We start from the raw sequence: 23,717 nt of genomic DNA on the forward strand, positions 1-23,717 counted from the left end.
CAAATTTTTACACAGGGGATGCCCTTCCAGCCGCAATCCATCTCTGGGAAACATCCACACACACATTCATACACTACGGACAATTTAGCCTACCCGATTCACCTGTACCGCATGTCTTTGGACTGTGGGGGAAACTGGAGCACCCGGAGGAAACCCACGCGAAGGCAGGGAGAACATGCAAAAACAGAAACGCCAAGTGATCCAGCGATCCACCAGCGATCTTCTTGCTGTGAGGCAACAGCAATACCTACTGCGCCACTGCTTCGCCCACCAGCGCTTATTATATAATGTTTTAATAAACTTTAAGCATATAATAAAAAAGCACAACAAAAAAATCTAGACTGAAATTTTAACAAGTGTGTTATTTGACATTTCAAATGCAACTTTAGAATGCATTTTTAATTTTTTTTTTATTTTTGCCCACACAATGAAAATCTATGATAATAATAACAGAAAATAAATAGATATCTTTATATTCCACAGGAGATTGTCATAAAATGTCACTGGCAGGGAAAAAATCAAAACGAGATTCACTTGTGACACTTTTCATTTATCAAATTATTATTTACAGATTCATAAAACAATCAGTGTAAAAAATGTGCCATAGAAGTGCAATACAAATATTCAACTTGAATTATCATAAAGTTTTGAAAAACAAACTGCACCGTCTTTTGCTATAAGTGGAAAAGTTTCAGTACCATAATCAGTTTTACAAAACTCATTGTTAAGAAATTATAGCATACTGTATGTAAATTACCAAATGATCATATTTTGCATCATCATATTTTTACATATTTTACATGTAAATTTCATGTATTTTTGTAGGCTTTTTAAACATCTAATTTCATATATCTAATAATGATGACAATTTTGTACTAAAACATTTCCTCATATGGAAAAATAAGCAGGTGAAATATGTTTTTCAATAGTTTGTGATGATTTCAGATTGACCTTAGCGGTTTGTATGGCACATTTCCACACTGATTGTTTCATGAACCTGTCATGTATTGCAGTTCAGCACAAAGGGATTTATTGATGGACAAAGTCACACTGAGCTGGAAACCTCTCCGCAGCCTGTAAGCATTGATACGCTGTCAAATTCAGAGTGCTTTTTGAAACAGCCATTTCAGAACGAGCAAGAGAAAATTTTTTATTAGCAAATATGTTTACATTTCTAGCTTGGTTCTCGTTTGAAAAAGAAAAGAAAACAAAGTAAAAAAAGATGAACAGTTACAGTATGGTTACGTTGGGACATTTTCACAGAGTGTTACGATTTGGTGCACTACAGTACCATATACATTTAGTTCCATTTCCATGTTCATTAATGTCCATTAAAGGCACAAAATAACAATCTGCATCATAACACTTTTTTAAACCCTTTTATGAGGGTACCTAGCACAACAGTACAGTAAAGGATGGAGCTGCTGAATGCTATTGGTTTACAGAAAATTGTAACTTATACACCCAACAAGACAAGGGGACAACACAGGCAGTGTAGTTTTTAAATGGAAAACAGAAATACGACACTGTTTCAATACACTGACGGAGTGCTGCAATGAACTATGCTCACACAAAGCTTGTTGTCTTCTTGTGATCAACAGCCACATGCCAAGAATCAAGAACAACTTCAATTGTTGTTTATGTTTATGATTTTCATTAGCGCTGCACAATGTATATTTTCAGCATCAATATCGCAATGTGTGCATTTGCAATAGTCACATTGCAACATCTGCAAGTTGGAGTTATTATAGTTGATGAGCAGGGAAGAATGTACAGTGTTTACTTTTTATTTTAAATCTGAACATTCGATCATAGGGGAAAATAAAGTGACATGCATGAGGTGGCGCTTCTCATCATGACAGAACATATGGTGCAATTCTAAGAAATATATGTGCTATTCATAAAAAGAAATGCATCTTAGAACTTTTTGTTGTATTTTTCCTCTTCATTTACAAATATCATAATATGTTGCGAATGGTTGTCTTGTGATATATTGTTGATATCGTGATCAATTATTATCGAGGACAAAATATCGTGATAATATTGCAGTGCTTCCTACATATAGACCTTACTTGGGCGCACAGCCAGGGTATATTCAATGACACATTTTTTTACCTTTATCATACTCTTACACAATTTTGAATCCACCTACAGTAAAATAACCAAACATCTGCGATCAATTAAGTACAAAAAAATTATATATATATATATATATATATATATATATATATATATATATATATATATATATATATATATATATATATATATATATATATATATATATATATATATATATATATATATATATACAGATAAAGTCAGAATTATTAGCCCCCTTTGAATTTTTCTTTCTTTTTAAAATATCTCCTTAATGATTTTTAACAGAGCAAGGGAATTTTCACAGTATGTCTGACAATATTTTTTCTTCTGGAGAAAGTCTTATTTGTTTTATTTTGGCTAGAATGAAAGCAGTTTTAATTTTTTTTAAAAACATTTTAGGGACAAAATTATTAGCCCCTTTAAGCTTTTTTTTTTTTTTTTTATAGATAGATAGTCTGCAGAACAAACCATTATTATACAATAACTTCCCTAATTACCCTAACCTGCCTAGTTAACCTAAATCACCTAGTTAAGAGCTTTAAATGTCACTTTAAGCTGTATAGAAGTGTCTTGAAAATTATCTAGTAAAATATTGTTTACTGCCATCATGGGAAAAATAAAATAAATCCGTTTTTAAAGATGAGTTATTAAAACTATTATGTTTAGAAATGTGTTGAAAAAATCTGCTCTCCGTTAAATAGAAATTAGGAAAAAAATTAAACAGGGTGGCGAATAATTCAGGGGGGCTAATAATTCTGACTTCAACTGTTTTTTTTTTTGTACTTGTTCAAACTACGTATTAAATTAATTTGTGTTGGGACAACATGAATAAATTGTTTGGATCCCTGCATTTTTTTCAGTGTAGTGGAAAAACCTCAAGCTGTGTACACAAGACCTGTCAACACTCTCACAGACAGTCGCATGTGCTCTGCAGACGCAGAGAAAACGTGCCCTTATGCCACTTTAAAGATTTGTCTAGATGTGTTTCTAAATTTTCTAAATGTCGCAATTCGGTTTTTGCTTTCTGCAGCTGTGATTAATCATGTGCGTTTTTTGCATTACATTTTTACTTAAGTCTAATTTTGCCTGGCTTTGCAGCTGACAGTGTTCGCACAGTGTGTGAAACATTTAGTAATTCATTCTTGAATCTAAACGACTCAGGAAAACTTTACTATATACTCAGAGAGGATGAAATGATTGGTCTAAACTGGCTGCAAAATATATGTACACCATCAGTAATGGTTAATTAACGCATTTGCCTAATTTAAACAATCTACACATTTTATTCTAGTTCAATCATTCATTCATTTTCTTGTCAGCTTATTCCCTTTATTAATCTGGGGTCGCCACAGCAGAATGAACCGCCAACTTATCTAGCAAGTTTTTACGCAGCGAATGCCCTTCCAGCCGCAACCCATCTCTGGGACACATCCACACACACATTCACACACACACTCATACACTATGGACAATTTAAACTACCCAATTCACCTGTACCGCATGTATTTTGACTGTGGTGGAAACCGGAGCACCCGGAGGAAACCCACGCGAAGGCAGAGAGAACATGCAAACTCCACATAGAAACGCCAACATATAGTTCTGACGTCAACCCGATTTACATTTCCAAACAAAATTCAACGTCCCCACGACGTTGATTTATGTTGGGGTACAATATCAATATGACGTCAGGTTGATGTCCTGTGCCTGCAGGGTTGCTTGAGCTTGCAAAAGAAGTGACGTGAATGGCTTCAAGAACATCGCTGATCTCAACTTTCTGGCAGACAACATGCTTATCATAAGGGTCCTGTTGACAGTGGAAATGCAAGCCTGATCATGGTGACCTTTACTGAACTGGACTGTACCGAACCACACCATTCAATGTAAATGAGACATAATTGTCTTGAGACTTCAAATATCATACACTTCCATTAATTTTTAACTGTAAAATTCTTTTCTTTTCTTTTTATTCTTCAACCATTCAGTCTGAGCCTATTTACTTTGTGATTGTTGTTTGTTATCATATAGTAGAATAGTATACTTTAGTAGTTTGTTCTACATACTAATTGCCGGAAAAAAAGCTACTCATTTACAGTGATGCAAGTAGTTGTAATACGTTACTCGTTAATTGGACCAAACATGCCGAATGTGAGTACATTCTTTTCTTGTCAATCTCTCGGAGCAAAATAAATAAGTTAAAATGCTTTTAAAGAATGATCTACAGTATGAAGGTTATGTTATGCCAAGTCTAAGGGACAGACATCAAATCGACAGCAAATGTGTACATGTGTGAGAAACAGCTCCATAAGGTCATGTTTTGGTCCTGTGAGAATAGATGCATTTCACAGTCCAGGCAGAAACCGAATGAGGCACGAAACAGGGACATAGTACAGAATTTGATATATTATATAAATATCTGTCACCCAGATTGAGAGTCTGAAGCTCTATCCATGCAACAGCAGTTTTCTCACTTTATATACAGTAAATCCAGTGCTTGTTTTGCTTTTTTCACAGTTCATTCTTTACGCCAACGTCAATAATGACCATCTTTATTTGACTAGAGCTTTTACCGGTAGTCTAACTTTACCAAGGACAAACAATATTACACCCCACAGATGGAATAACCCATTACTTTGCGATTCAATTTGCGTTTAATTGCATAAGTAGGATGTGTGAGTGTGTTTTAAGCCCATGTCTCGAGGGAACGTCTACCTGAACGAACCCAGCGAGCTGTCGAGGTGGAATTAAAAAGGCCTTCTGTCACCCAGCCACAGCTAAACCAGGAGCTGCTTAATTATTGTGTTTGTGTCTCTCTCTGCCCTTCCATGCCTGGCTGCGTATGTCTGTATGAAATTGTTGAAGGCTTTGGTGTGTAATCCATTTAACAGCTGTTTAATGGTATCTCATACTCGTCCTGTCTTCTTCCTGCCAGTCTCGACTCTTTTCACCTCTGTTTGTCAGAGATGCAGATCTTACCTCGATAAATTCATCTCTGCTTTAATTAAACTCCTTAAACTGTGGTCCGATGCCCTAGTCTTCATTAAGCGCTACTCAGTTTGATGAATTCTCAGCTAATTTCTCACAACGCCTTCCAATTACATTCGCAGTCAATGAATCAAGCTGAAACTGGATCAATTTAAAACCCAAACCACAATTACTGTATGGTTCCTGATGTCTGTGTTTTGGGAGGAAGCCCGACCTTGTTTTGTGTCAAACTCGGTTTGTTGTCGTGGGATCAGACCCTTGACGCGCTTAAAGAGTTGCCACGAGGAATAATAAAAAGAAGATAAAAAGAACAAATGGTAAATAAATGGAGAGCGAGGGGAAGAATGGAGCCTACGGCTTTATTGTGCTCCACTTTGATGATGCTGACAGATGCAATAAAACACTCATATTAAGGGAGGAGATCAAAGGCGGCTCACGACGGCTTTAAGAGGCTCAATAAAAGAAAAGCACATTTTGTACCTCCGAATGAAGACGGTGTGGGAAACACTGCTGTAAAAAGGATGTTGCATTTGCGACCTGACTTGACGGAGGGCTAGGGAAGGATGGTGGGATGTCGGGTGGACGAGATAAACGGCGCTGTGCTTTTGACAGAATCATACGGTTCAGAGGGTGTCATAATTTATCCATGTTCCCTCAGTGGATTTCTGAGTGTATGGCTTGTGTTCAGCTTTAGCTTCCGTCTGCTGCACTTCACGCTGATGTGCTTGACACTGCTAAAAACAAGGCGAAAACACAGTCTTGTCATGAGCATCTTATGCTTGACGAGATGTATAACAGTATTATTTAGGTTTGGACATGTTGAAGACCCGCATTGACTTTTAGCATAATTTAAATAGTCATTCGTTTTAATTTAATTTAATTTAATTTAATTTAATTTAATTTAATTTAATTTAATTTAATTTAATTTAATTTAATTCAGGAAATAGCCATGCAATTGCAGGATAAAAACACTGAGATACATTTTTAGGGTATTAGCAATAATGAGTTAATTAATAAATTATAATCATTAAATAATATATGTAAAAATCTGCATTTTTGAGACTTTGTGAATCGTAATGTTCTGGTTTGTTAAAGATGTTTTTGGTTCATTACAAAGTTATGCAGCAGAACATCATGAACTAAAGAATTAAATTAAGTAAAATTTGACCTAACCACTAATTTGAATTACTACATTTTGTATACTTAAACTGTTCTTGCAGTATTATTATTTTTTTGTTAAACTTTATTTAAAATTATTAAATTAATTCATGAAATTAAATTAAAGTAATTTTGAAACGTGTATAGTTACAAATGCAGCTTTATTTAAGCAATGGGATGTTCTGACAGGCAGCGTAAACGTGAGCAACCGGTACTCCAATATAATAATCTAAAAAGACAGGTAATGGTCAGGGCAGGCAGAAAACACTTCAAAATCCTGAAAACACTCCAAACCAGACCACTGGGTGATGCACACTGACAGTATTACAAGACTGAGCAAAAATGGGTGTGAAAGTGATGCTTATATAGTGTGTTTAATCATTGTACGGTAAATTATCTGCAGCTGTCTGTGTGTGTTTGTGTAAACAAAGTTTATAAACATCAGGTGTGAGGTGCTGAAGATTATGGGATATGTAGTCTGCTTAGGTGGCAGATGTGATTTGTAGAGTGTCCTCTAGTGTGTCTGGTGGGCACTCAACTTGGTTACTGTGACAAAATATCTCACTAACTGAGATTTTGATTAATAGCATAAACGAATGGAGGGACAGAGTAAGGAAGGCTTTGAGTGATGCTGGGAAAATATTTAAGTCAAAGAGGAGAAAACCAGGGAAAAGTCTACCAAAAGAGCTGAACAGAAGAACTATATATGTGATACCTCTCTCTGAATGCGCTGAGGAGTGCTATACAGCACAAAAACAGTTGATCAATCAAAATAAACCACACACCATACATGATAAAGCTATATCAATGCATATTTCCTGCCAGTCTCGTGTAAACTATGAAAAGCAGAGTTTATTTGGTTATATATTTATTTATATCCTAAGATGTCAGAGCACGAGAACAGTTTAAAGTACAGTAATTTATGTTGTGCTGTGCCAGCTTTTCAAAATAAACAACAATATTTAGCTATGTTGTATCTAGTGGTTTAAAGTGGTAGTGAGAAGACTGGGTCATTTCTGTGTGGAGTTTGCATGTTGCCTGTGTTGGCATGGGTTTCCTCCCGGTGCTCCAATTTCTCCCACAAGTCCAAAAAAATGTGGTATAGGTAAATTAAATAAGCTATGTGAATTGTCCATAGTGTATGTGTGTGAATGAGTGTGTTTGGATGTTTCCCAGTGATGGGCTGCAGCTGGAAGGGCACTCACTGCATAAAACATATGCTGGATAAGTTGGCGGTTCATTCCGTTGTGGCAACCCAAGATTAAGCACTTCTGGTGAACTGTATGCCATTACAAAATCGGCGCATTTAAGGTTTGTTTTTTTTTAAAATCTGCGATCTCCAATAGCTGAGTGGTACCAGATAGGGTCTCTGATTGTACAAGAAACACATTTACCCCATCATGTTTTTAAAATATAACCATTTATTTTACCCCAGTATATTAGATGGGGCTTCTACACTAGCCTGCAGACTCTGATGGATGTGTGCAAGTAATCATAATAATAATAATAATAATAATAATAATAATAATAATAATAATTCCTTACATTTATATAGTGCTTTTCTGGGCACTCAAAGCACTTTACACAATGTGGGGGGGGGGGGGGGGGGGTGTCTCCTCATCCACCACCAGTGTGCAGCATCCAGACGGCAGCCATTTTGCGCAAGACCACACACCACACATCAGCTGATTGGTTGAGAGGAGACAGAGTTATGATATGCCAATCAAGATATGGGGAGGGTTAGGAGGCTATGATGGACAGAGGCCAATGGGCAGATTTGGCCAAACAGCTTTTTGTCTCGTTATACGCTTGAGCAACTAATGAATGCCAAAGTCTATTTTACTGATTGTATTGTAAATACATTACAACATCGATGCTGTAAAAGGAATTGTATAAAATGGAAATGTTTGGAAATGTATCAACACTAGCATATACCGGTCAGATTAACTGAAACCATAATATTGATCATATTAAAAGACCCTGTTAATAACTTGAGTAAATCAGTGTTATGATGATTTAAATAGGTAATTTAAATTAAATTAGACAACTGTTAATTTGATGAAATCAAATTGTCATTTTAATAATAAATAAATAAATAAATAAATAAATAAAAAAATAAATAAATAAATACAATTTCTTGAAATTGTACCTTATAAAAATAATTGTTAAATAAATTGAATGTTTTTTTTAGAAAATAAAAGTAATTGAATTAAATTAGGTTTAATTATATTAACACACAAACACACTCACACACACACACGCACACACGCATGCACACACACACACGCACACACACACGCACACGCATGCACACACACACACACACACACACACACACACACACACACACACACACACACACACACACACACACACACACACACACACACTCCACAGCAGTGTTCATCTGTAAAGGTAACCTTACGAACACATTAGAAGGACATGTCTCGCTACACTTAAACAGACAGTCATATCTTGGGGCTACAGTATGATGAGGGTGGGGACTGCCATAACCAGACTTAAGCAGCCATAACCAAACAATTATGATCATAAGTGATACTGTTATTCCAATTCTTCATCCATTAAGGACACAGACACAGCTTATGAAGATAAGCAAGAAGACAGACCTTTTTAATTACACATTTGAGAAACAACCTGTTAAGTTAAATCAACAAATAACCATTTAAATAAATGCGCCAGACAGACAGTGGCCATCTGTTTCATCAGGAAGAGTGGTAATGAAGGCACGATCGGGATGCAGGATTGCTTTAATGAACCTGCATAATGGCAGATTTTGAGCTCATAAGAGTTTTTATTGAGCAGTCAGCGCCGCCGCATGATGACGAGCACATCCAGGCCTTGAATGTCTTGTTTTACAGATATGCAATAATTCACACTGCTGTTAATTTACAAAATATGGTAATTGAATTAATATGCAAACCAATAGCCCAGCAATGGAAGTAAAGCATGTTTACAAGACTTTTTGATGTAGTGGGTAGTATGATTGCCTCACAGCAAGAAGGTTGCTGGTTCATGCCCCGACATGCGTTATAGGTGAATTGGTGAGCAAAATTGGGCGTATGTATGGGTGTTTCCCAGTGTTTTGTTGCATTTGGAACACTCATATGCTAGATGAGTTGGCGGTTCATACCACTGTGGCGACCCCTGATTAATGAGGGGACTAAGTCAAAAAGAAAGTAAATAAGTTAATATTTTATATCAGATCAATAAACAATTTAAAACATAGAGCATTGCAGTGTGTCAGCAGAACCTACGGATCATGTATGATCTAATCAAAGGGGTAGTTCACGCAAAAACTGAAAATTCTATCAGTATTTTCTCAATTTTAAGTGGTTTTAAACCATTATAAGTTTCTTTAATCGGTTAAACACTAGAGAAGATTCCTAGAAAAAATGATGAGAATGCACAATATGAAAATGCATTCTTTTTGGTTAAGAAAGTTTTTGAGTGTGCAATATATTTTTCTCCTCCTTTGGTAAAATCCCTAAAAAAGTGATGAACCTAGCTGTGATCTGTCTATTTAACTAATAAACTACTGACAATATGCTTTAATCTGCATTGCCTTTAAGCATTGCCATTAAGGTGGCCTGTTAACTGATTAAAGCATAATGACTGCTTGCTCCTTATAGTTGTTCTGAGTGTCAAAACACAGAATTAACACAACTTTTCTCTGTTAATTGAGTGACTTGTCAGATAATTTTGTCTAATATTATCTAGAAGACCGTCGAAGTATGCAATCATAATGCTAAAGCAAACAAACAAACTAACTAACAAACAAACAAACTCCCCGCCACTAAATGATCACTGTACTCGTCTAGTTATATAATGGTACTATCTCAGAAATAATGGTATGATATCTGTCACTGGGGTGGTACCTTTTCAAAAGGTACACATTTGTAACTAAAGGGTGCTTATTAATACTGTAAGGGTATGAAAAAGTAAAAAAGTATACCTTTTGAAATTTTAAGTACTACTATATAACTTTAATTTATCAATATGTACCCTAATGGCCCATTTCCACTGAGTGGTACGGTATTTTCAGTATGCTTTTATGGCCGTTTCCACTGTCAAAAGGTACCAAAAAGTGAACTATACCGTACAACTTTTTGGGTACCCTTTCGGAAGGGTACCTAGCACAATATAAGGATACTAAAAGGCAGATCAAGACGTGCAGCTGAATGCTGTTGGTTTACAGAGATACGTCACCCGCTCGTGCACAAGCCAGGAGATTTGAAACAAAGAAAGCAGCATTTTTAAATACACAGCCGAGACATTACACTGAGCTTCTAAACTCCAAGAAACCTTGTCATCATCTTGATAAACAGCCACAAAGCCAAGAAGAAGAGCAAAATCTTTCCTGTGCCCTATAGTTTTTTACAAGGTCGTCTAAAGCGTGAGTGGCTTCGCTTTCCTGTTTGCGCTCGTCGTACATCTATATTTGAAATAACAAACTCTACCATACCATACTGTACCACTCAGAGGAACTCAGTGGTACCACCACAGTGACAGCTCTCGTTCATTTATTTCTGAGAGTGTAAATATGACAATATTATTGCACACCAACAGTAATAAAAGTCTAATACTCAGAATAGAAAAAAATAATGAGGTAATTGAGATCATAACACAGTCTCAGAGGTATGAGGTTAATTATCTTTCACCTGAAATGTTTGTCTTTTCATTCTTAAATGTAAGGAAAGTTTTGCATCACAATAAATAGTAATCACAGTTTACACAAATCTCTTCACTCCATTGTTTTCTTTAAGGCCCCATCCAAACAGAAACAAATGTAGGTCAATTGCCAAAAGTTAAATATCATTTTGGCCTTTCATCCATTTGAAAAAGGCATTGTTGGAGCCCTGAGATTATAACAACAGCAATGGTGGATAACAGGGCTGTGTTCATGTTTATCTGAGAATTTTGTGTATCTGTGTTTGTTTACAACTTTACACATAGGCCTGGCAAATGTATTACACCACTTTATAATAGAATTCTCATTTTTTGAAATGAAAATCTTGACATTTAGAATCAAAAAAAAAAAAAAAAAAAATATATATATATATATATATATATATATATATATATATATATATATATGAAATATATTTCATCAGATGTCATCAATTATTTAAAACAAACACAACAAATGGCCTTCTCAGCAGTCGCAGCTCTTGCAACATCAGAACAGGGTATTAAATGCACAATGAGTTTTGCAATATTTTGTCAAGGCTGAATCAGCATAAAGGGCAAAAATCTACACTCAAAAAAATGAATTATGGCTTTAGTTGGTCCAAATAATGTAACTATGTTTAAATTAAACAATTCGCTTATGTTTGTGTATTAAAAATAAAAGTGTTGTGTTGGAAAAAATTAGAAAAAGTAAGTTTTTACATTTAAACAGCTCGCTTAATTAACATGAATGAAAGGGAGTTGTGTTGCTTCTGCAGTACTGCATTTTGGTCAATAGGTGGAGTAATATCTGCACATGCGCAGTTTCAAAACAACACAGGAAGTAAGAAGATTCAAACCACAACGATCACTCTCAGTTCGGCGCCATATTATGGGAATCAAAAGATGAAGATTACAGTACAAATTGAGAACGTGCACAAAGCTTTCCCCAATGTGGACACACAGGTGAGATTTGTTTTTACTTTTTATGTATTTATACTGAGGCTGTGACAACATTTGAATCATAAATGTACTCTCTTGTAATACTCTGTTGTGTTTGTGTATAGTATTGCTATGAAATTGCCATGTTCCCTGTGTCTTTTCCACATTATAGACAGATAAATGTATAGTTTGTTTTGCATTTCTGTGAAATTTTATACTTGGTATATATTAACTCCCCCAAAATAAAGTTGCAAACGTTGGTAGTAAGGAATAGTCATGTTAGAATAGTGTAAGCTTTTCACTCATCATAGCACACGTGCTGCTGATAATGTGACAATAAAAGTGATTTGATTTTTTATTTGATTTGATGGTCTTTATTTTAAATGATTGTCAAGCAGTTTGTCGAGTTTGAATGGTAGTTTTGATAACTTACATAATATTAATTAAAATGTGGTGTTGGCACATTGTTATTTATTATTTAATTGTATTATTCAAGCCTGTTAACTTAAAAAAAAAATCAGCAAAAATACATTTGTGACACTTAGATAGGATGACATCTAGCATGATGACATATTTAATGTAAGCTTATTTGTTTGGTCATCTAACACGTTTAAATTTTTAAGTTTAGTAGTTTGCTATTTATATTATTATATTTTATTATTTTAAATCTTTGCTCACTCACATCTATTTTCTCCCTCACAGGTTTACAGCTCAACCTCTAAAGTCCCATATCTGGCTGAGGAGACTGTGGATCATCCAGGTACTATGCCTTTAGATGCCTATACACACATTAAAATGATGTACATTAAAAATACTAGTAATTTTAACTACTAATTATTTAGTAAATTACTAATTGTCATTTCATGTCATTTAGAACATCACCAGTGGAAAAAAGGTGTGAATGCATCCTTTAAGCCCCTAAGTGAGGGAGTACATGGTAAGCTATTTTATTGTATTTTTTAAACATTTTGTATTTTCCTCTTAAACCAATTCCTCCTTTCACCTTTGATCTGTTGGTAAATGTTTTATTTTTTTTTACCTGACTTTTTTAGGATGCTGTGCATGATGAATCGCAAACCTTGATGTGCAACACCACCTTATGAATCTACAGTAGTTACATTAACATTTAGCAGACTCTTTTATCTAAAGTGACTTACAATTGAGGACACATTCAGCAAATCAACAAGAAGAGGCGATACACCCAAGATGTGCTAATTATACAAAAAAAATTAAGAATTAAGAATGCTTCTACATGTGGTTTGTCAAGCCCACACACCTGTGTGAAGCAGACTTCATGCACAATGTTTTGTTTTTTAGATATAGGGAGTGGTTGTAAGAAAGTGTCTGGTGCAAATGTGCATAAATGGTGCAAGGGTCAGAGAGATGAATGTGTGTAGTTACTGCATGTTCTGTGATGGTTGGTCTAATTTATGGTGTAGTGCTGATCGTGTTACTTTGCTTTAAAATGTTAATCTTTCTTTAAACAAACTACTTTTTCAGTGTAAAGAAGGTACAGTATAGTTTACAAAAGAAGACTTAATTTTTCTAAGTATATTTTTGATAAATCATTTGAAGGCAGAATATTATTTTTGAATGTTTTTTGTAATATATGAAAAGTATTATTTTGAAAAGTGTATTTTATGATGTTTTTGTAAGCATATTTTTAAAATCATTAATTGTTTTCAATTTGCTTCATGCTTGTATTACTATTATTTTAATAGTATTAATATTTTAACTTATTGTAATAAGTGAAGATACAGATAAAGACAGTATTTGGATTTTGATAATCATTTTATTGCTGGAAAATGTGTAAAACTGTAAAAATGCTATTGAATAAACTCAATGAAACGGAAATTGTTTTTTTATTTGGTTAAACATAACAATATCAATTTTAGAATAATTGAACTTAAATAACTACATTGATTAAAGCTAAATTATAAATGTTACGTTGATTGAACTAAACAACATTACATTACCTTTATGTAACTAACTTAAGTTCACTAAAATTAATATTCTTTCTTAAAGGTAACTTAACTCGGTTACGTGGAACCAGTGGACAAAAAAAAGTTAATTAACGCCAACATATCATTTTTTTGAGTGTAGTTGTGAAAATCAGATGCAGCTTAAGCTAGGATTTTTTTTTTTTTGTAAAACGCAAACATTTTGTTAAGGTTAAGCCAAGCCTCCACACTACTCCAGCATGTTTGACCAGCAAAAAAGAGTGTTTAGAAAATTCATTTTAGTTTGAAAACTGCAGGTTTGCATTTGAGTTTGAACAGACTGAAATGCAGACTTTTGAAAAAAGTTTGGAATAAATTGTTTTCTGAAGCACAGTGTATGCACGCGGGGAGTGTTTTCATTTTGAACAAATAGCACTAGTGTAAATGCAGCCTCAGTTTATGCTTTAAGCCTTTTATGAGCATATAGCAGTAAAGTAAATTGGTTAGCATGTTCACATGACCACATGCATGGTCAGCTAATTAAGCTTAATCAGAGAACATAACTCGTGGCTGAACTACTGTAGTACGATGTTTTGCTTGGTAAATGAATAAGTGTTTCCCAAATGGTAGTTGCTCTGTTGTAGATCTGTCTTTTGAACCATGTCAGTTACAGTATAAAGTCCCTAATAACACTCTAAATGATGTGGAGTTTAAAAAATAAATAAATAAATAAATTATTGTTTTACACTCACATTGTCAGGGTTCTGTCACTCTGGTCTTAATGGTAGAGTCCTAGTTAACACAGACTTGAACACAACCGGGGACTATGCTTCTAAATCCAGCTTTACACTAGTGTTTCCCTACCCTGTTCCTCGAGGCACACTGACACATTCAATTTAGGTTTTGAATCTCTTCTAATGTTCTGATGGCTTGAGATTCAGGTGTGTTTGATTACGAAGTGGTTCAAAATGTGTACTGTTGGTGTGCCTTTATGAACAGGGTTGGGAAACACTGCTTTAGAGGGGTAGGTGGCCTTCACACGGGTCTCTCCACACCACCACCAGTGTGCAGCATCCACTTGGATGATGTGACGGCAGCCACAGGACAATGGCGCCAGTGCGCTCACCACTCACCAGCTATAGGTAGAATGGAGAGACAGTGATACAGCCAATTCAGTGGATGAGGATGATTGGGAAGCCATGATGGGTAAGGGCCAATGGAGGGAATTTGGCCTGGACACCAGGGTTACACCCTTCTCTTTACGAGAAGTGCCATGGGGTTTTTAATGACACCGAGAGTCAGGACCTCGGTTTAATGTCTGAAGGACGATGCTCACTGTCAGCTCTCTTTCACTTTACTGGGGCATTAGGACTCACACAGACTGCAGGTTGAGCGCCCCTTGCTGGCCATATGCATGTAAATGAACTCACTGTATGTTTTAGAACTTGAAATCTTTACATTTTTCAGTAATTTGCCATATGTTCCTAGTCTCCAGACTCAATTGAATCATTTTCTCAAACTTGCAAACAACATAAGGGGCTTGAGACTGCCATCAGGACCCCCTCAAGAAATGCCTGTATGCCAGTAATGAGAGGGATGGAGAAATATTGGCATTGTCACACACTGTATATGGATAGGGTGGAAATGTCAAAATATTCTGTGCTTCTGCATATGATTAAATCAGGTCATGTATGAGTCAACAACTATGTGCCTGTTGCAGTTTAATTAGGTGTGATAATCTGCCCTTGTATACACACACACATGCATACACAAACGGCAGGTTAATTAGGCTAGAACTCAGATCAAATGATTTCAGATCATGTCTTGCATGCTGATTATCTGTATGCCGATTTATGATAATAAACCTACATGCGAATGAATCCACAGCAATAAAGCCAGCATCTGATTTCATTATCTGATGAAATCCAATTTATGAAGCTCTAGCGTTTGTCCTGGATAAACATTTAAACATGGATTATAGATAAGGAAGATGGATGTACAGTTTTCAGGAGACTGTGTGAGCTTGGAGTATCTCCTTCAGGTAGTGTGTTTTACAGATTGTAAAGAGAACTTTTAAGGTTTGCAATAAGAGTTTTCACAATCATTAAAGTGATTTTTAAAATATATTTATAACCAACCACATAAGGCGAATAGACTGCTGAAAAATAAACTAAGAACACTTTCTGGTAGAAATTTCAAAGCATCACTGAAACTGAAAAGGTCAATATATTTTTGCTTTTATTTTTAATAAATCAAACTATGACAAATAACCACCAGAAAATTGCTAATGAATATTTTTAGATGTAAATTTGCATAACCACATGCTAAAAACAATGATAAAGCAAATTGTTATAAATAAAACTTTGTTTAACCAATCTCATTCTTAAAGCGTAGCACTATATACATTTCAGGAGAGTGCCAAATATGTCCCAGAAGCTATGTTTATTTTTGCAGTTATTGTTTTCACGAATCCACCAAAGGCCGCTTTATATGCTTTTAGACATCACAGATTTCTCTCGTGAGTGCCATTTTGCTCCTGCTATTCTAGTGTATATCCACTAGAGGCAGCTGTCATCTGACTGACTGACTGACCAACCGACCGATCCTCCTACCCAACCCTTTCCCTAAACTAAACTGATAATTTTTTCAAAAGCACCTATTAACCAGTGCCCACCCACTTCCCTAAACTCAACCGACAGTTTTAAAATGCAATCCAAAGAAATAAACCCCCTCGCCTGGACTTGTTTATTTTTATTTTTTGGCTTTTTTGTCTAACCTGCTTTCTGGAACCATTTTCGCTGGACTCCACTCTGGATCCCAAGTCTACCGAAGTACATGGTGAGCTACTGGACAAACTGGGAACAGAGAGAAAGCCATCCATACAGAGGTAAGCAGTCAAATGGTAAATGCAAAAAGAAATGGCATCATACCGCCCCATAAATAAAATGCAGCCATGTACTTCTGGCAACATAATTTGGAATCTCTACAAATGTATAGGCCTATACCTTTTCAAAATGAGCCTATGCTGGTTTAACTGTAAAAAATCCATGTTAACCAAATGAGGACAATAAATGTACCCCAAAAGATTTAATGATGATGTTACATTAAGATTTATTAAAATTTCTTTCTGTAAATATCAATATCAAAACCTGACCTGGTCCCACTTATATTAAGTGGCCTCAACTAAAGTGTACTTACAATGAAAATACACTAAATGTTACAATGTACCTTTTGTTTAAATACATGTTTTTACATTGTACTTATGACTGATCAAATACCTGCATGTGATTAATTTCTATAATTACATTTGTAATTACATTGTTGACCGTTCCTTACACCTTAACTTACCCTTAAACTACCAAACCTGTCAGTAACCCTACCCGCATCCCATCTCAAGAACACCAGAAATGTTCTGCAATACATTCTGAACAGTATATTGTATTTAATTTTTGATTCAAGTACATTGTAGTTAAGGCTTTTATATAAAGTGGGATCTTTGTTTAGAAATGTGCATTGCTAAGCTTTACATATAGACAGCTTTAAAAGATGATTTTCTAAGTAATCCAAAGTGTTTTCTGAAGATGGTCCAACATAGGCTCATTCTGAAAATGTACCCTTATATATATTTTTTTGAGAATGCGAATTATGTTGCCAGAAGTACGTATGGCTGCATTTCGTTTTTAAAATGAACACTACAGGGTGGTATGATGCTGTTCCTTTTTGCTTACCTTGACACTTATCTCCGTGTGGATGGCTTTTCTGCAGTTATAAGTTTGTCTAGAGACTCTGAGGATTTGAGAGGAGTTGACCGTGACAACAGTGTTTTACTCTGGTGAAGAACATTGCCAGAAAGCAGGTAGGAAAAAAAAAACAAAAGTCAAAGAATATACACTGAAAACCCTAATAAGTTGACTGAACTAAATTAATTATGTCAATTCATTGCCTAAATTTATTGAGTAATGGAGTCTCCCAAAACTTGCATATTTAAGTTTTTAACTTGCAGATTTTGTAGACTATACTTAAATTGTTCAGTTCACCAAACTTAGTACTTAAGTAGACTATGCTTAAATTGTTCAGTTCACCAAACTTAGTATTAACTAAGTTAAAACTAAGGTAAAACTAACCTAAACTACTGGATTTAGGGAAGGGGGTGGGTCAGTCAGTCAGTTGCGAGACAAATTTGAGAAAAGCGTACAGAGCTTACTTAGCTCCTGGGACTCTCTCTAATGTTCATTTCAACCAAGGCTCATTCTGAAAACGTAGTTCTGAGAAGTTTCCGGAGACCGCAAAATACATGCCTGGAGGTACGTATTTTTGCAATTTTTGTTTTCGCGAATCCACAAGAAGCCACTGTGTGCACTTTTTTGTATCTCAAACGTGACTTGCGAGTGCTGTTCACGTCCACGCTGTTCTTGCATAAACCCACCAGAGGCTGCTGTTGACCGTCCGAAAATCTCTCAGATTGAATGACTGAATGATTGACTGGGCGACTAGCCAATCGACCGACCCACCCTTCTCCTTTTCTAAACCCAACCAATTTCACTGATTGACCTGCCCACCCACTTACTTTCCTAAACCAAACCAACAATTTACAAAAACCATCCAGAAAAAGAAAAAGCCCTTGTCTGATTTTTACCACATTTTTGGATTTTACCACATTCTCAACATGTTTTTCACTTGTTCCTGTTATTTTTTGGATTCTGTTATTGTCCAATCTGATTTCTGAAACTGCTCTACCCCAGACTCGAACCCAGTCATCGTTATTGGGGTGAACTCCTCTCTGTGACTCAAGTCACAGAGAAAGCCCTCCACACTGATGTAAGCGGTCAGCCAAAAAAGGGCATTCACTTAAAAATTAAATGCAGCCATTCATACCTCTGGCAACATAATTTGCAGTCTCCAGAAATGTCAATAGGATTACGTTCTCAGAATGAGCCTGTGTTGGTTCATTTGGCACTCTCGAGAAATGTATACAGGGACATGTAATCAGAATGAGCATGTGTGGATATGGTCATATCCTAACAAACCATATAAAAAATAAAATATGTAAAATAGAAGTAGAATTAGGATTGAGTCTAAATAAAAAATGAACAAACATAGACAGAACACTGGGTTATCAAAACACATTTACAGACTGTTTGTTGTGTGTATGTGTTTGTTAGCCGGTCTTGCTGCTGTGTCAAATGCAGGTCTAGACAATGTTCCATTTTGTGCAATTTTAAGGGGTTCAGAGAAAGTACATAAAAGCATTGTCGACTCTCTGTCCGTCTGCTCAGTCATCACATTTCTAGTTTTTCTTACATCAAAAATGGCCTGTGTTGATGCTACATAGACGATAGTAGCTGTGTCATTCTTCACCACTGCAAGTCAAATATTACTTTCTACAGAAATATTACTATTGCAGAAATTCTTTAGTAAACCAACTCGACTTGTCACTCAGTGATCACCATTCACTTTGCATTGTACACTTGCAGCTTTGATAACTCTTTTTGATGATCACGAGATTTCAAAAAGGCACATCAAAAGATCTGCATGAGCAGTAGTGCTATATCCGAACATGCAGCATCACATTCAGCCTTCTCAGTGAATTCAACTATATTTCTACGTACTCTGTAAAAACATAATAACATCATTGAGGAGGATTTGCTTATGGTTAGTTGACAAATAGGTAGAAAAAAACAATATAGGCTCATTCTGAAAACGTAGCCATATATACATTTCTGAAAATTTTGAATTATGTAGCCAGAGGTACAAATGGCTGCAGTTTGTCTTTAAAACGAATGCTAAGAGTTGGTATGACAATGTTTCTTTTCATGAGTACCAGCTGATCGTTTACCTCCATATGGACGCTGTTACCAGTTGGTCCAGTAGCATGTTGGCGGACCTGAGAGGCAGAGAGGTTCCAGAAAGCAGGTACAACAAAAAATGCAAAACAAAAGCCAAAAAATAAAATAAATAAGTAAATAAAAGGGTCAGAATGTAGTAAAATCTAAAAAAAAAAAAAAATGGTGAAAATCAGGAGTCTTTTTCTGGATTGCTTTTAAAAACATTATTGGTTGTCGATTAGGTCTAGGGAAGGTGGTGATAGGGTCAGTTGGTGCTTTTAAAAACACTATTGAAATTTAAAATAATAAAATTAGGACATTTCTGTTATTTAAAGTCAGTTATTTTGCAGTAAATGTCTGTAATTAAATGGCAGTTATTTAACTTTTTTTTCTTCGACACCCTAGTCGCTAGAAAAAAAGTAAAATAACTTTTTTTACAGTATGGGTCAGTCAATCACTAAGTTATTTAGTTAGTCATCGTTAAAATCGCACTCACGAGAGACATTTGAGATCTCAAAAAGCCTACACAGCGACATTGGCTTCTGGAAAAGAAAAAAAAAAAAAAACTAACCTCCTGGGATGTATTTGGCTTTAGTAACATGATCTTGAATGGGGTGCTTTAACTAATCAAAGTTTTTTGTGGAATTACCCAATTCAAAATTAGCATGTAGTGACATGATTTTCAGTGACAAAATGTATCAAGTTCAATGTTTTAGATAAAAAAACAAAACGAAACATGAGAGTAATTTACTAAAATAGCCACGTGTAAAAATAGGCCTGATTAATTAGGTCCTATTAATATTCTTTTTAATTTTAAGAGTTGTAATTTATTGGACTTTGAAGCTTAAGACAATCATACCAGAACAGTATTGAAATTTGGCTGAAATATGTATTAACACAGCAATTTTTATAACAAGAGGTATAAAATGCTGTATTATTAATGATGAAAAAAACTAACTATATTCATTTTTGGCCATGCGTGACAGTAAAAATGCAGCGTCATGTCAACAACCCTTATATACAATACTGCATGTCAACAGTCATGTCTAAATGTGATACTAAAAGACAATTCCTGCTTTTTCTTGGCACACAGGTGCAATCAAATTCCCTAGTAAAGCTTTAACTTGATTGGTAATAGCAGGCTTTCATCTTCTCTATTTGCTATTTGATTCAATCCCTTTGAATGGAAGTAGTGCTGAGCGGCAGCAAAACGTCTGGCGACCCTGAGCAATCACCCACAGCAGCATGACCTCTCTCAGCCAATCAGCCTTAATCAGCAGGTACAGCACTCCTCAAACCCCACGACACGAAGCCAAGGCCAGAGCATCCGCTGGTAATGACCAGTTGCTTACATAATGCAACTGTGGAATAAGCATCTTGTGCCATGCTTAGCATAGCGTCATGAATATAAACAGGTTAGCTGTAGGAGACGGAAAAAGGCCAGGAATTATTTATCTAGGCCAGGAAAAGAGCCTTTCAGTGCAAAGGGCTTCATCGTGAAGCATGCTTGCCGCTGTAGGTCGATGAAGACCTGCATGCTTGCGAGTGAATGAAAAGAAATGGCATAATTTAGCATAGCGGGAAACGCTAACTTATTCAGCCATGCGGCGCAGCATCACACACAGCAGGAGAATATTTGCACAGTCTTGGCACCGGAGCTGCATGCTAAACCCTCTCTCGCAGATGCAAAGACTACACCGATACGCGGAATCCTCAGACCTTTGTGTGGGCTGGTTTGAGACGGGGATGAGGGGGATTTTGTTTGAAAAACAAGGCACCATGTGAGCAGAATGCCTATGCAAAAATCTGGAAGTGACAACAAGTGCCGTCGTGGATCAAAAGTGGTCAGACAAGGTGGAGGAAGAAGAGGGCATGTGATCCCTAGCAACAATTTACTGCCAGTCTGTGCTGAGTGTCATGCTTGAAGAGCTGCATTTGGGAGCTTGGTGGGTTGACAGCGGGATGCCACTGCTTAAACACCCAGGAAGCACAAGACATTAACATGACATCACACTGACGTTGTATTGCTACGTCGTGGAGATGTCGCATTTGGTTTGGAAATGAAAATTGGGTTGATGTCAAAACCCAACGTCAGGCCGACATCAATGTCCAACGTTCAATCTAAAATCAATATATTATCAAAGTCTAATGATGTCACAGCTTAATGTTACCACTATGAGGTCTATCTGATATTGGATTTTGGTTACCACACCTGACGAATACATTTTAATAATTGATAAAAATAGATTTTGGCTCCACGTTGGATTTTGGTCACTTTTCAACACAACCTAAAATCAACAAAATATCAACATCCTCTGACATAATTATTGGACATCAAAATAACGTTGTCTTTAGACGCTGACTAGATATCAAATTTTAGTCACCTGACATCACAACCTACATCTAACCTATTATTAATGTCTTATGATGTTTCGTGCCTTCTGGTTAGTAACTAAATGCACTACAGAATGTTACGTTTACACACATCCACAAATTACATGTAAATCAGCTTTTTACAGTGTAATACTCATTACTCTTGAGTACTTTTAAAAGGGCCACGTATTACTCATTACTGCATCAATGAGCATATGAGCATGTGTTTTTATCATAGTTTAGATATTGAAAAGGTATATTAACTGACTGTTTTTTTAATCTTGCACTTTCCATCCTGTAGCTTTTTTTACACAATATCATAGCTCACAATATGTCACACACATACAAAAGAAAGAAACTACGAGAAAAGAGAATAAAAATAACACCTGTTAAGATACATGAATGTATTTGACTTGACACTCTAATGTTTATTTTGCACTACATAATCTGATTGCTTTATAACATGCACTTTTGAAGTGTTAAACAATGAAAATCAGTGTCAAAACTATCACTGTCTTTCGATTGGAATTACAACTTTACATTTAACTAAAAATCAACTTGCATCTCACCTTGACGTCGTAAACAAAAGAAGCCACACTCATTCATTCTGTAATCACCAATTAAAGACCAATAGTAGGACCCATTAGTCATGAAGATAGATTGAGGTCTTATGAAGTGAAAAGATTGGGCCGTGCAAACTGAACATTATTTACAATATCATTACCTCATCTACAGTCGCATTGAGCTGATGTAAAAACACAAAGACATTTTGCAGTTTTAAATAATTAAACAGTGTTTTAATCACTCATTTGAGTAACATTGCATCAATGTGTAAACTAGTGTTTGCAATGTTTGGCAATATTTTATTAATAGTTTTTAGTATGTTTGTAAATGTTTGTTGTAAGGTGACATTGGTTGTCCAGAAAGGCGCCATTTATAAATAAAATTAATTTTAATTTTCAGTAAATTGGGTGTCACATTTTGTATAGTGGTTCCAAGTAAGTGAATAAATGTAGATTTCTGAGACAAAAAAAACAAAACAAAAAACAACAACAATATGTAATTCTGACACAAAAAATTAACAGGTGCATATCATGGACTTTACAGGAGGCTTCAGTAACATGATCTTGAATGGGGTGCTTTAACTAATCTAAGTTTTGTGGAATTACCCAATTCAAAATTAGCATGTAGTGACAGGATTTTCAGTGACAAAATGTATCAAGTTCAATGTTTTAGATAAAAAAAAAAAACGTAAGAGTAATTTACTAAAATAGCCACGTGTAAAAATAGGCCTGATCAATTAGTTCCTATTAATATTCTTTTTAATTTTAAGAGTTGTAATTTATTGAACTTTGAAGCTTAAGACAATCATACAATTAATCATAAATAATTAAACAGTGTTTTAATCACGCATTTGAGTAACATTTCATCAATGTGTAAACTAGTCTTTCCCAGTGATAGTATGGGCGCATGTCAGAGATACTTTTAGGTATCCACCAAAATCAATAGCCCAGTGGTTAGTGTGCTGACATATGGTGTAGCAGTTCTCCAGGTGTCCTGAGTTCATGGACCTTTTCTGATCCTACCCCTATCTCTCTCCCACTTCACTTCCTGTCAATTAAAGTCAAAAATGCCAAAAGTAAATCATGAAAAAAGGACCATGAAAGATTGTGGTTACTACTAAAATGAGCTGAAAAAAACACAATAC

At 35.5% G+C, this 23,717-nt stretch overlaps 1 protein-coding gene and 1 long non-coding RNA gene across 2 annotated transcripts in view; one reads left to right on the forward strand and one right to left on the reverse strand.

Moving 5' to 3' along the window:
* Positions 1-23,717, reverse strand: part of gfra4a (GDNF family receptor alpha 4a) — a 292,438-nt gene that overhangs the window by 201,804 nt on the left and 66,917 nt on the right.
* Positions 11,800-13,720, forward strand: LOC141377157 (uncharacterized). Its single transcript, XR_012389216.1, has 4 exons — positions 11,800-11,895; positions 12,574-12,631; positions 12,746-12,808; positions 12,924-13,720. It is a non-coding gene; the product is annotated as an uncharacterized lncRNA (long non-coding RNA).

This window comes from Danio rerio, chromosome 13 (assembly GCF_049306965.1).
Source record: "Danio rerio strain Tuebingen ecotype United States chromosome 13, GRCz12tu, whole genome shotgun sequence".
Classification (NCBI taxonomy): domain Eukaryota; kingdom Metazoa; phylum Chordata; class Actinopteri; order Cypriniformes; family Danionidae; genus Danio; species Danio rerio.